General features: G+C 49.4%; 1 long non-coding RNA gene across 2 annotated transcripts in view; it reads left to right on the forward strand.

Annotated features, from left to right (window-relative positions):
• LOC127472951 (uncharacterized) overlaps positions 1-12,172 on the forward strand; it is a 142,982-nt gene that overhangs the window by 104,923 nt on the left and 25,887 nt on the right. The window lies entirely within an intron of this gene.

Below are 12,172 nucleotides of genomic sequence, written 5' to 3' on the forward strand. Positions count from 1 at the left end.
TCCAGGGAGCTCATATGTTCGGGAGAGCTACAGCATTGCTCTCTGAAAGATAACAGTCCACGGGATTCATCACTGCTGCCCTCAGCGTGGTTGCACAGGGGAAAAGCTGTCTACAGGCAGGAGAAGCCCCTTCTGGGGGCTTGCAAGGATCAGCCCTCAACACCTTGGGAAATGTCACAGGTGCACTAAGTCCTCAGACACTGTCACCACACCTGCCTGCACAGCTCAGACCAGCAACGCTGCAGCTCCTAATGGGCGAGTGATAGGTGGGGGGCAACCACCACCCAGAGTCCCTGGCAGAGGCTGTGCAAGTAGCTGGACTCCTGTTCCTGGCTCTCCTTGCACTCCTGGATCTGCTGGAGGGACCTTTGGGTCTTGGAGCCACACAGTCAGCAGGACTCCTCACCTTGCTGCAGCACAGCCCAAGGTGTGGATAGTGTTGACTGTGACAGCTGCAGAGAGGTGTCCTGCACCCTTAGAGAGGCAAAGTCAATGGACAGACTATGATGTCTCCCCTCTGCCCAGGCTGGAAGCAATGCGGCTTTCTTGGGGTTTTTCCTACAGTCTGTTGAGTGACTTTTCTCTTACAGAGCTGTTAAAAGAAGCAACTAAGCCAGACTCTGTCTTTGCTGTATCTAATTGCCACTTTCAGCTGTAAGTAAGGTGATCTACTAATCATTTTGATCTCTGTTCAGTTCTTTGATCTCGCTGTTGTTCTCAGGTGCATATAGTGACAGCACAATTAATTAATTGCAGGCTGGTAATTGCGCAGATGCAGCATGCTCTAGTTCACATTTGGAGTTTTACTAGTTGAGTTGCCAGGGTTTGTCATCAATTCTGGCAAACAAGAGTGATCTGAAATACCATTCCTTGACCTTTTCAACATCCCTAAGTCCACAGGCAGAGTGCACGTGCCGGGGAGGAGCACCAGCCTCCTGCCTGGGAGGCACTTGGCACCTGGAGCTGATGGGAGCAAGGTGCCCAGCTGCGGATCGGCAGCTCCTCAGGCTGTTGGATTATTTATTGGTGAGTGCTATGTGAAGCTCACCATCTACCCTGCAGAGAGAGGAGAGAGCAGGAGAGCACTTCAGGGAGTAATCCAGAGACCTTTGCTAGCATTAACTGTTCTGTATCCTTCAGTCTGAAAGGGAATTAATTAAACCTTGTGCCACAGGGTTTTGATCCATCCCTGCTGCAGGACAAGCTGAGCCCCAGAAGCGGAGCAGGATGTTCTCTACTGGATGCAATGCTCTGAAATGTCTGGCAAGAAAGTAAAGCAGATGCATCAAAAACATGATTTGTTTGTGCTACTCCCTTGGCTTATGCTTTCCATCCCAAAGAGGCGACATCACTTTCCTGACTCAGTGCCATGGGGCTGGCGTGACTGGCACTGCGGGCAGGGATCAACGTGGTACCTGTGGGTGAGGGGGTCATGTTGCGGGAAAGGGCAGGAGAAGCCATTTCTAACACTGGTGGCTGAGGGACCTGTGAGGGGAAGCTGCAGTCCTCTGGGCCAGGCATGCACCTGTTGGAGCCAGCTTTGCTGCCATCCATGCTCTGGCAGGGCTTGCTCAGTTTTGACAAGCTCATGCTCCTAGCCATCAAACCTCTGCCAGGAGAGCCAGTGGACAAAAAGAGCCTTGTCTGTGTATTCTGCTCCCTTAGAGCACGGCAAATATTTCAGTATCTATTGAAGAATATTTGCATTTTTATGGATAAATTCAAGAAAAAAGGCACCACACAATCCCAATTTGCATCCCTTATTTCCATAGAAACTACAGGAGCCTTGATTGCTTTCATGTGCTTTTGATGAAAATTGAGTGGGGTATCTTTATCCTGCCATAAGGTGGGAAGAAAAATTGGCATTCGAAATAATATCTAATGGTTCAAAGGATACTTTTGCAAAACAACTTGCTGTGATTTATTAAATAACTTGGTGTTTTTCAAATAACTAGAAAAAAACTTCCCAGAAAACTTGTTGCAAGCATTCGCTAAACTGCCTCAGATTGACATCTGTGGTATGGAACGAGGGTTGTGTACAGAGACGTGGCTGTGGTTGGTGAAATTGAGGGTGTTCAGGTCCTAATCAAAGTTCAGATCCTAGCAGGAAGCAGTAAAGAATTGGGATATTGTAATTTATACAAGTGCTTTTAAACTGTAGGGGAAAAAAACCCGTTAGTAACCAGCGTGCCAGCAGGAGCGGTCGGGGACCCCAGGGCGGCGTGGGGCTCTTTGGGGCAGGATGTGGCCCGCTCTGCCCTCCCCTGCCTGCTCTGCCGGCCCACCGGGCCGGGGGTGGTGGGAGCGGGGGGCTCAGTCTGGTGACCGTGTCCTGCCCAGGAGCTGCTGGGCGTGCTGCCGTGCCGATGGTGCCCGTCCCATGAAGGCGGTGAGCGGCTGCCTGGCAGAGGCTGTCTCGTGGAGCAGGCGGGATGTGCTGTGCCTGCACTGCTCAGCCTGACACGAGGCCATTTATATTTGATGGTGTTTGGATGAATTATGCACATAGCCACTAAGAGAAATTTAATGATGGGTTTCGTCTTATTTTTTATAGATTTCAGCCTTTGAATTAAGCACCAGTTCACTCAGTGCTACAGGGGATAAAAGGGAATATTCCAGTCCCTGTGTCCACCACAGCTGCTCTGCCAAGCAAAGTTAACAAGTAAACAGTAATCGCCCGCAATTAGTGCCCATTATGTGCTCTCTTCACCTGAGATCACACAGCAAAGCCCGAGTGTGGTGTCGCAGGAGGAGCCGATTGGCAAGGAGCTGTCAGGAAGAAATAACAGCAGAGACCTGTCAAATGCTGGCTCTGTGAGAGACCTAAATCCTCTCCCGATGGCCCCTCGGTGCAGCGTAGAAGAGCTACTTCTGTGTAATTATAAATTGTCCGCAGGGTTTATCTGAGCGGTTCAGGGTTGACATTACAATAATAGGGTGGGTGAGCTTTATTTAAGGGATAACAGTCGGCAATAAAGGAACGTGGTGAGTGATTAACACCGACAGGGAGCCTGTGTAATCCCTACTGCATGGTCAGAGGAAAAGGACCATGTGCAGCTATGGGCTCTGTGTGACAAGGGGCTCTGCTGGGAGGGGATGCACACTTGAGCACGGTCCCATCAGGAGAGGTGAGAGGGAGGACTCCTGTCACCCAGCTCTGGATATACTGGTGCCATGTCTCCAGGATCTGTCTGCCTGGACTCTTTACAGCCAGCACAGAGGGAAGGGCAGTTTTTTGGTGTGGTTTACTGACCTACTTGAGATGCTTACTTTGGGATGAATTGAATTATTCTCAGAATTGCCTTTTCTCTCCTTTTGCTATAAAAAAGCAGATGATGAGCTCAGATGTGTCCCTGTAAGTCAGAAGGGATTGATCCTGTTGGCAATACCTCACCACCCACTTTGCCCAGTATTTTCCCAGGGTGCTTCTCTGTTTGTACTTATATTTTAAGGATGAATTTTCTAAGGATGGATTTCCTACAATGTTTCCTTATAAGTAGAAGTTAGAAAGGGAAGGTGCAGACAACAAGCCTTGCACCTGTGTGTTCAAGGTGATGTTTTGTTTTCTTGAGCCAGGTTTGCCCTGAAGGTGGGTGATCCTGAGCACTACCTGCCCCCTGCTAGCTTTGCCCAGGCACCTTCTCCAGTCTCTCTGCTCCCTCCTGCAGCAAAGGGGCAGCAATTGTTGAGGTTGGACAAGTGGGGAGGGTCTGTGCAGCAGCTCAGCTGCCCACACACATGACAGCAGTGCAGTGGGGCTGGCTGCAGCCCTGCCCGAGGGGCAGCCCCACAGCTTGCACACAGAGCAGTTTGGCTTTGGAGTCAGTACCTGAATATGGCACTTTGTATTGGGGTAAAAAAAGAGAAACAAAAAAAATTGTGGATCCGCAGTCTCTGGCTCAGATATGCCCAAAGCCTCCTGTTCACTGCCTGAGGCAGCCTTGATGTTGTTACAGCTGAACATGGTGGGAGGGCAGTTGGTCCCTGGGGCTGACTGGGGCAGCAGGTCCTGCCTTCTGCATGTGAACTGTTGGGCTGCAGCAAGTTACAGGGATCCATTGTTATTTACAGAGGAAAGGAAATGTCCCTGCCAAGTACCTTGGTGTGAGGGTGCAGGCAGGTACCACAGGGTGAGATTCCTGCGGAGGGAGGGAGGTTGAGAACTGCCCCAGTAGCTGGGCTGTGGTTCGAAGGCACCGTACCTGTTCTGCAAGCTCTGACCCCCATTCAGTCAGTGAGATCGGTGGAGCTGATCCCACTCAGGGGAGTTAGTGGTGATATTAACTGGAGGAAATACTACAGAATAAGTATTAGCCTTGTATTATGTAGAATTTTAAAGTGCTTCATTAATTTACAATTCCACTTTTTATTAAATTAATTTGCATTTTAATGAAAAAAATAAGTGGATTCAGCTCTCTTCTTGGAGTAGCAATAACAGCCACATGTATGTGAATCAGTGTGCCCGAGTGAGCTGAAGTGGCTTGGTGTTCCCAAGCTCCCAACCCTGCGAGGGGCTGTCCCCTCCCTTCCCTGCATCCTTGAACAGTCTCGGTGCTGGGGCTGGCTCTGTGTGCGGGGCCTGGAATGCAGGCTGGGACCTCCACCAAGCACCATGGAAAAGGCTGCAGGAAAATACAAGAGCAGGATGAGACGATCCCACCTGGCTATAGAAAATGCCTCTTGCTGTGACCAGTATGCTGCCTTGCCCTTCTTGATAGGGACATTGTGTGTCCCTGCTGCCTGGCTCTTCCTTCCCCAAGAAACAGGAGCTGTGACAGCAAAATGCACTGGGATGGAAGAGCCCCAGCACTATCCCATCTGGGCATGCTGGGCAAATGGAAGAGTTCAGCTGAAGGTTAAAAAAATAAAAATTCCCATTGGCAGGCACCCTTTGGGATGAGCAGCCCATGCTCCCTGCTGACACCATCAGCCAGCAGCCCGGACAGATGCCCTCGCACTCAGCGTCTGTTCCTGATCAGGGATCATTGCTCTTCAGGGAGATCAATCCCATGGCCCTCCTCTGGCTGGCAGGTATCAATTCTGGAGGGAGGCAAAGCACATTTCTATAAAGTAAATAGCAGAGATCATTCTAAAATCACTGGTGTCAAGCAGCTGTATTTAAAGTGGGACAAAAAGTGGTCTTTTCCTTTGCAAGTTTTGTTTCGTGTTTGTTTTTTTTTTTTTCCCTGTTCTTTATTTAGGTGATTTTTGTGTTTTGGAGCTTTTATGTTTGGGTTTGGGTTTGGTTTTTTGGAGCGATTTGGTTTGGTTTGGCTTGGTTCTGTTGGACAATATTTCAGCTGTGGTTAAAGCCAAGCAAAGTAAAAAAAAAAATTTAAGAAACCAACTAGCCTCTTTCTCCTCTGGCCCTGGGATCAATAGGTAGCATCTCTGGTTCCTCCACAGCCTCCTAAATTCTTTACTGGCAAACAAACATTTCCTTCAATTTCCTACACTGCTTCAGAGAGTAATAATTTAATGATTCCATTCTTCAGGGTTTTACTAATACTATTATTTAATAATTATTAAAATAATATGCAATAATTATTTTTTAAAAATTATTATTGTTGCTATTATTGTTGTTGTTATTGTTATTGCTATTATGTACTAACAGTATTACAATTTCGGTTGACTGAAAATGAGATGCTCTCCACCACACTGTCATTGCTTCCAACCTGTCTTATCATGAGCTCTGCTGTTGATCTTGCAGCAGCAATTCCACATAGCCTTTTGGGTTTTGAGACAGGTTAATTTAATAAGTCTTTTGATTTTTAATTTTTTTTTTCCAATAGCATCCACATGTCTGCTCAGGGAACTCTGGCTGTGTCTCCTCAGGGCTCAGTGGTGCCTGTAGCTGTGAGCCTCCAGGGTGGATCTCCTGGCCTGTGCAGCTGGAGATGACAGGAGCTTCTAGGCTCCAGGAGCACAGCCTGTGGTTCCTTGCCCCTTAGCAGAGGAACACCAGGGCATTGTGTGTGTGTGTAGGCTTTTCTTAGAAAGGAAAATCGAGCAATAAACATCCACAGAAATGAGGCATTTAAGCATTCAATGTAATTGATACCAGGAAAAAATATGATAGGATGAAATCTATTCCTGCAATAAACTGTCCATTAGTTGGGCCATCAGCATAACCTTAATCTAAAGTTACGAGGATCCATTACAGATATAATCAAATACAATTTTCTATATTCCATGAATCAAAAGCACCATATGTATTAAGAGCCTAGTTTGTCTTTTTGTTCCTGCCTTCTCTGAAACAGTGTATATCTGATTTCTTGTGTTATATTGCTCTGATGTCTGCTAAGGGCACCATGCCCTAGAAATTCACATTAAATAACTGAGACTGAGCACTAGAAATGAAAAAAGTGAAATACTATCTAGACAGCTGGAAGTAAAAATATGAAAAGTGTTGCACTTACAGAAGGAAAAAAAGCCTATTTTTATGACTTGAATAGACAGTTTGGTATAAAGAGAAATTTCTCACCCAAGATCAGACGTACAGCTGGGCTGCAGCAGGCAGCCTGGGATCCTGTAATCCACAGTGTGCTGGGCACAGTATAGATACAGCTTTGGGATTTGGGTATGGATGCTGACTGTGCAAAGGCACAGATACTTCCAGACTTGCTGGGCTGATGGTCACTTCAGCCCAGGACATGTTGTGGCTTCGTAAGTGCATGTGCATTGGGCTTTTAATGGAGACCCTGCAGACGGGGTGAGCCTGTGGCCAGATGTGTCTGCAGCTGTGAGCTCTCTCTCAGAGAGCTTCTCCTTTCATCCTCAGTGGCCCGACTTTCAGTTTATCCTTTCTTTCCCTTTGTTTTGTATCTTTTTCCATTTCTCACCATTGACCAGCATGTCCCTATCCAGCAGCCCCCACCGAGGTCTCTACTTGCCTTTTCTTGCTCTGCTCAGCCAGGGGGTGTCTGAGCAGGTCCCCTCCTGTCCAGCTCATGGACGTTCCCTAGGTCCAACCAATGTTTCTGGGAACCAGTGGCCAGGGGACACTTTATCAGGAGAGCCTGGAGGGAGCTGTTGTGGTTTGTTAAGCGCTCATGCTTCCCACCAGGAGTTCCCCCCATCTTTGAGCACAGTTTTCTAGAAAGGGGTGTATGTGTGACCTGTCTGTGGCCCAGCACAGGTCTCTGATGTGTCAGGGGGAGCCTGTCTGGAGCCATCTCCTGTCCTTATCACCTCATCAATTCTCCAGCTGTTCTCTAGTCCCATCTGGAAAAAATAAACCTCTTTATCTCCTCAGCGTAGCCCACTGATTTATCTGTCTGGGTTCTTCTCCATAGGTGCTTGTCCATAAGAAGGCATGCTTCAATTTATTCATCACACAGGACATTTTTGCTGCTTCCTCCGGTATTCTGTAGGGTATTTCCGCAGCTGACCTGCACTGTTTGGCTTTACAACTCCCAGCAGGGAAGGCCCTCTCCGGAAGAGCACTCAGACACCGTGGCACTGCTGGTGCTCTGGACCTTGGCTCCACAGCCAGACAGGTTCTGGGGGTACTGGTTGGGGTCTCTTGGTTCTTGCCCTCCACGATGTTTCACCTTGCGCCACAGGTGGCTGTGGCTCCTGAGGGCGAGTGTCCCTGCATGGGAAACCTGGCTGAGGCTGCGGAGGGGTTTTCCTGAAACAGAAGCAGTGGTGGGTCTTTTGTGCTGGCATGGGGGGGCAGCTGTCAGGGTATGTTGCAGGCTTGCTGCTGAATTTTAGGGTGAGGAGCAAAAGATTGTGAAAGGGTAATATTCTGTTGGTAATTAGGACAAAATTAGTGTGTGTGTAAAATCAACCAAGTCAATCAGTGGATGTGAGATGCTGAGAGTCCCGCCGCAGGGGCTGGGAAATGCAAGGAGCATGCTGGGGGCAGTGAGTGGGAGAAGGATAACATCCTTCAGCTGGGTGGGATGCTGCCACAGCCAAGATGAGAGAAGGAAAGGCAAGAAAGACTGAAACCTGATGTTGGATTTCTTTGCTGAGAGCTGAGGATCAGCCAGCTAACGAGGCAGTGAGTTCTGAGGGCAGAGGAAGAGCTCAGGACATGGTTAGTGCTCATTAGCAGCCAGAGATGTGAGAGCTGTCAGCATGGTGGTGCTTTGCGCTGGCCAAGCCTTTGACTGTCCCTGGAAGGAGGGCTCGCCCGCTGATCCCGGTGGCACAGCTCCTAGCAGCTCCTCAGCCAGAACAGCCACTTTGAAGCTGCAGTGCTAAAGGCTTGAGAAATTAATTTTGCCTGTCAGAGATTCAAATGTAAGTGTGTGAACTGTAGTTCAGCAAGGTACGAACTCACCTGGCTGCGTTCCAGCTCTGGGAGTGCTACTCACTGCAGGGGAGGGGAGGCCAGCAAGTACCTGCCTGTGTAAGCTGGTATTGTCTTCCACATAAAACATGCCCTTAATTAATAGCTAGCATGAACCTAAGCCACTATCTCTGTTATCAATTTGTGGATGTGGTTGGATTGTCTGTCTCCCAGGACAGTAATATCCCTTCATCTTACTGCAAATTGCTCGCAGCATCCTTCTATTACGCAGGCTTAATGCTTGAAAAATAGAGATTTAATACTCCACCATATCAGACTAAGTGAGGTCAAAGCAATTCATATTCACGATCCCACAAAGCTCCCTGACGGCGTTCCTGTGAGGAATGTGATGTGGAGGATGCGAAGTGGCGAGGTCCTGCCCCAGCTCCCAGCTGTCCCACACTGACAGGGACCAGGACAACCACCCACAGTGGAAGCATTGGCTCATCTCTTGGAGGAGAGTGGGTGTGCACTGGGTGCAGTGAGTGGGGAGCTGTGGGGTCCCTGCCAGGCTGTGCCAGCCCCTGACCCTGCATTGCTGCCACCCCTTCCTGCATTCCCTCTTTTGCCGGGTTTTCCTGGAGCAGAATGGCAGCAGCCTGTGTGTTCTGTGTGTGTGATAGGATCAGAGAGTGCTGCCGGGATTCCCAGGGTGCTGGAGGTTCCCTGATGTGTTTTTAATGAGCAGGCTGAGCGTAACTTGTGTGCAAGTTTCCTCTGAACTGCTGGTTGTCACCTTGGCTCTGGGCAGAAAGCCTGCAAGTAACACATCCTGTGTTCACATGTTTATTTTTGTCCTGAAACATGTATATTTTGAGAGAAAATAATAGCTGGTGTTTGTGTGTTTCCTCCCCGGCAAGAAAATATATATCTCCAGGGTTGATGCATATATTGCCAGGATGCGTTCCTTCTGCCTTTGCTTTTATGTGTGTGCCAGGATGTGGATTTCACCTGCAACTCATGAGGAAATATCTAAGCACATAAAATAAATGGGAAGTTCAGTTTGGAGGGATTTATGTGCAGAAATTAAACATGGTTTAGGAGAAATATCCCTTTGCCCTGCACAAAACTGGTGTAATGAACATAATTCTCCTGGTGTGAGCTGAATGTCCAAGGGTTCTGCCCTCCCTGACTGCAGTGCAGTCCTGGGCTGGTGCACACCTTGATGTGAAGCCTCAAGGATGGGAGATTCCTGGCCGAAGGCTTGGGAATGGGACATAGCCTGTGCTGGAACAAACCAGGTGGGCTCTGAGGTGTGCCAGGATTGGCTGGGATCATGCAGGCGGTTTGTGGGCAGAGGCTGCTCCCTGGCCCTTGGGCCCGGGGGGCCAGGCGGGATACAAACAGTCTCCAAAGAGGGGCCCAGGAGTAGTTGCACAGAGGAGGTGACAGGCTGTTCTGGGAGACAGGAGGGGTTGGTTTACCTTTTCCCATTGCTGTCTGTTCAGACTGGTGCAGTCAGGGGCTTCTGTTCAATCCCAAGGCTGTGACCATCCACAGGATGCTGCGTGCTCTGCCAAGGGTCATTTCCAGAGGTCCCAGGACCCTGAGCTGGCTCCATCGTGGCTCATCCCCATCCGCTGGCTCCGGCACTCTTGTGTGATGCTGGAGGTGGCACTGCAAAGGCTCCATGCTTCTTTCCTGGCCTTAAGAAGCTCCCTCTTAGGGAGTTTAGACCTTGGAAATGGGATCTCTGATGTGTACCTCTGTTAGTGGGCAGCAAAGGGAAGATTTATATCCCTGTGTTCAAGACCTGTAGGAATTCCAAGAATCCCTTAAGAGACTAAAGATGATCTGTATCATAGACTATGTTTTCCTTGAGTAAAAGCTATATACTATGTAAAAAAACTGTAGTTTGCTTCAGCACTGGAAAAGTAGGATTTTTTGAAACTTGGAGGTAATGAGACTGGGACAGGGCTGAGGACTGCCATGAGAAGAGGAGACCTGTGCATTTGTCAGCAAGAACCTGGAGGGGGGAGCATGGCTATCTCTGCTCCAGAGGAACACATCCTGCTGGGAAGCATCCGTGCTGCCATGGTGGAGCAGGCTGCCTTCTGCATGGACCATGCTGGGCAGCAGCCCTTCCACTGAAAACACTGCTTCTCACAAGAACGGATTGTTTCCAAGCCTGAGGAATTCAAAGAGCGAAACTGCTGCTTTAAAATTAGGTGTCACTGCTCACAGTGATGGCTACACAAGTGCACTGATTACAGCAGGAGGGGTGGCTGCAGAGCCGCTGGGGTCCCCTGCTGGGGCCATCTCCTGGTGACCATTGGGCTGATGGAGTCGTGAGTGGAACCTCCACAGTGAATGATTCCGGGAAAGGAACTGCCAGGCGAGTGTTGTCCTCTGAGGCACAGTGACATGCAGATGAGCGCTGAGGGGTGGCTAATTGCTCAGGGCAGGCTGACATAATGGAGCAGTTCTGAGAGCACCTCAGCTGCAGAGGTCAGCAGTGACGCAGAAGGCTTAATTTTTCATAGCGTGCTCCTTGTATACTACAGCTCCTCCTGTAATGGACTAGCAAATTACCACACTATTTAAAAGGCAGCAATTTATAACATTTTGATAACTGTGTGCTCCTGAGCGTATGTCAGCTGTGCCTGTGGACAGAATGAGTGAGAACGCTCCCCTCCCTGCAGCATGGGCACGGGCATATGGGTGCACACACACATGTGCCTCTGCCATCCCAGCACCTCCCCTCCAGCGCAGGTCAGAGGCCTGTCAGGCCTCCTGGAAAAGACCTCTCCCTCTCCCATATGGGTTGTCTCTGTCCTATCCCTGCTCATTTCAATGTGTTGCTGGTTTAGGGACCCTGATGATGTTCTGATGCCCACCCAGTCTCACTGTTCCCTAATGCAGCTGCCTGGTGTCCATGTGGGTGTAGGCAATTGCTCTGGGTGCACCTGCCTGTTCCCGTATTTGCACTGCCTCCCGCCACAGACCACCTCAGTCCCCAAGAGGTGTCGAGGTGGTCACTCCCACAGAGGAACTGCAATCATGAGGAAGTGGCAGGGCTCATGGAGCTGTAGTGACCTGATTTACAAAGCTCCAGGGTCAGAAGGCAACTGTTTTTTAAGATCTCTGTTTACCTATTTGGTAGGAAGGTGCCTTCAGGCTCCATCTCAGGTGCAGCTGCTCCCATGTCTGTGCACTCTCTGCAGACACACTCGAGTCACCATGCACACATCTGGGTGTCCCATTCGCTGTATTTCAGATATGTGCTGGCCCTCTGCTGCTGCCCTCCTGCACAGATGCTCTCTCTCCTTCATAGGAGGAATCTCCCTTCATTTCTCACCAAGAGGAGTCTGAAGAATTGAGTGCCCAAAGAATTTGCATGGAATTATTCATCCCGCTCAAGTAAATAAACCCTCATCCCTGGGTCATGGCAGCAGGTCAGCTCTTCCAGCACAAATTGGGCCCTCTGCAATTTCCTCACCAAAGCTGCCTTTGGCAGAACTGCTGGGCGCCGTGTCCTGGGAGAAGACAGCAGCGAGAGCTGAGTGCCAGAATGGAGCCCAGGCACTGGCGTATTCCCGTGTCACACCACAGGAGTGAGCAGAGCGCAGGACAGCATGGGGCAGAGAGCCAGGAGCTGTGTTTGGGTGGACAGTTTGCAGTGAGTGTGTCCATGGGTTTTACAGCAGTATTCCTGCATTAGCACCACAGCAGGGGGTGTTGTTAACTGTCTGCTTTCCCTCTGGAGTGGTGTAACTGCTCCATGCAGCAGAGATGGGTCCAGTTAATCGGACAGATAGAAGTTGTTAATGCACCTTGGAGAAACGTAATTTAATTGGAAATTATTATTATGTGCTGCTCCTATGTAAAGAGTGTGAGAATCGGCACTAATAGCTCTGTATGAACATGACT

The sequence above is a fragment of the Manacus candei genome, unplaced genomic scaffold (assembly GCF_025592945.1).
Source record: "Manacus candei isolate 608988 ecotype Guabito, Panama unplaced genomic scaffold, ASM2559294v1 h1tg000002l, whole genome shotgun sequence".
Classification (NCBI taxonomy): Eukaryota; Metazoa; Chordata; class Aves; order Passeriformes; family Pipridae; genus Manacus; species Manacus candei.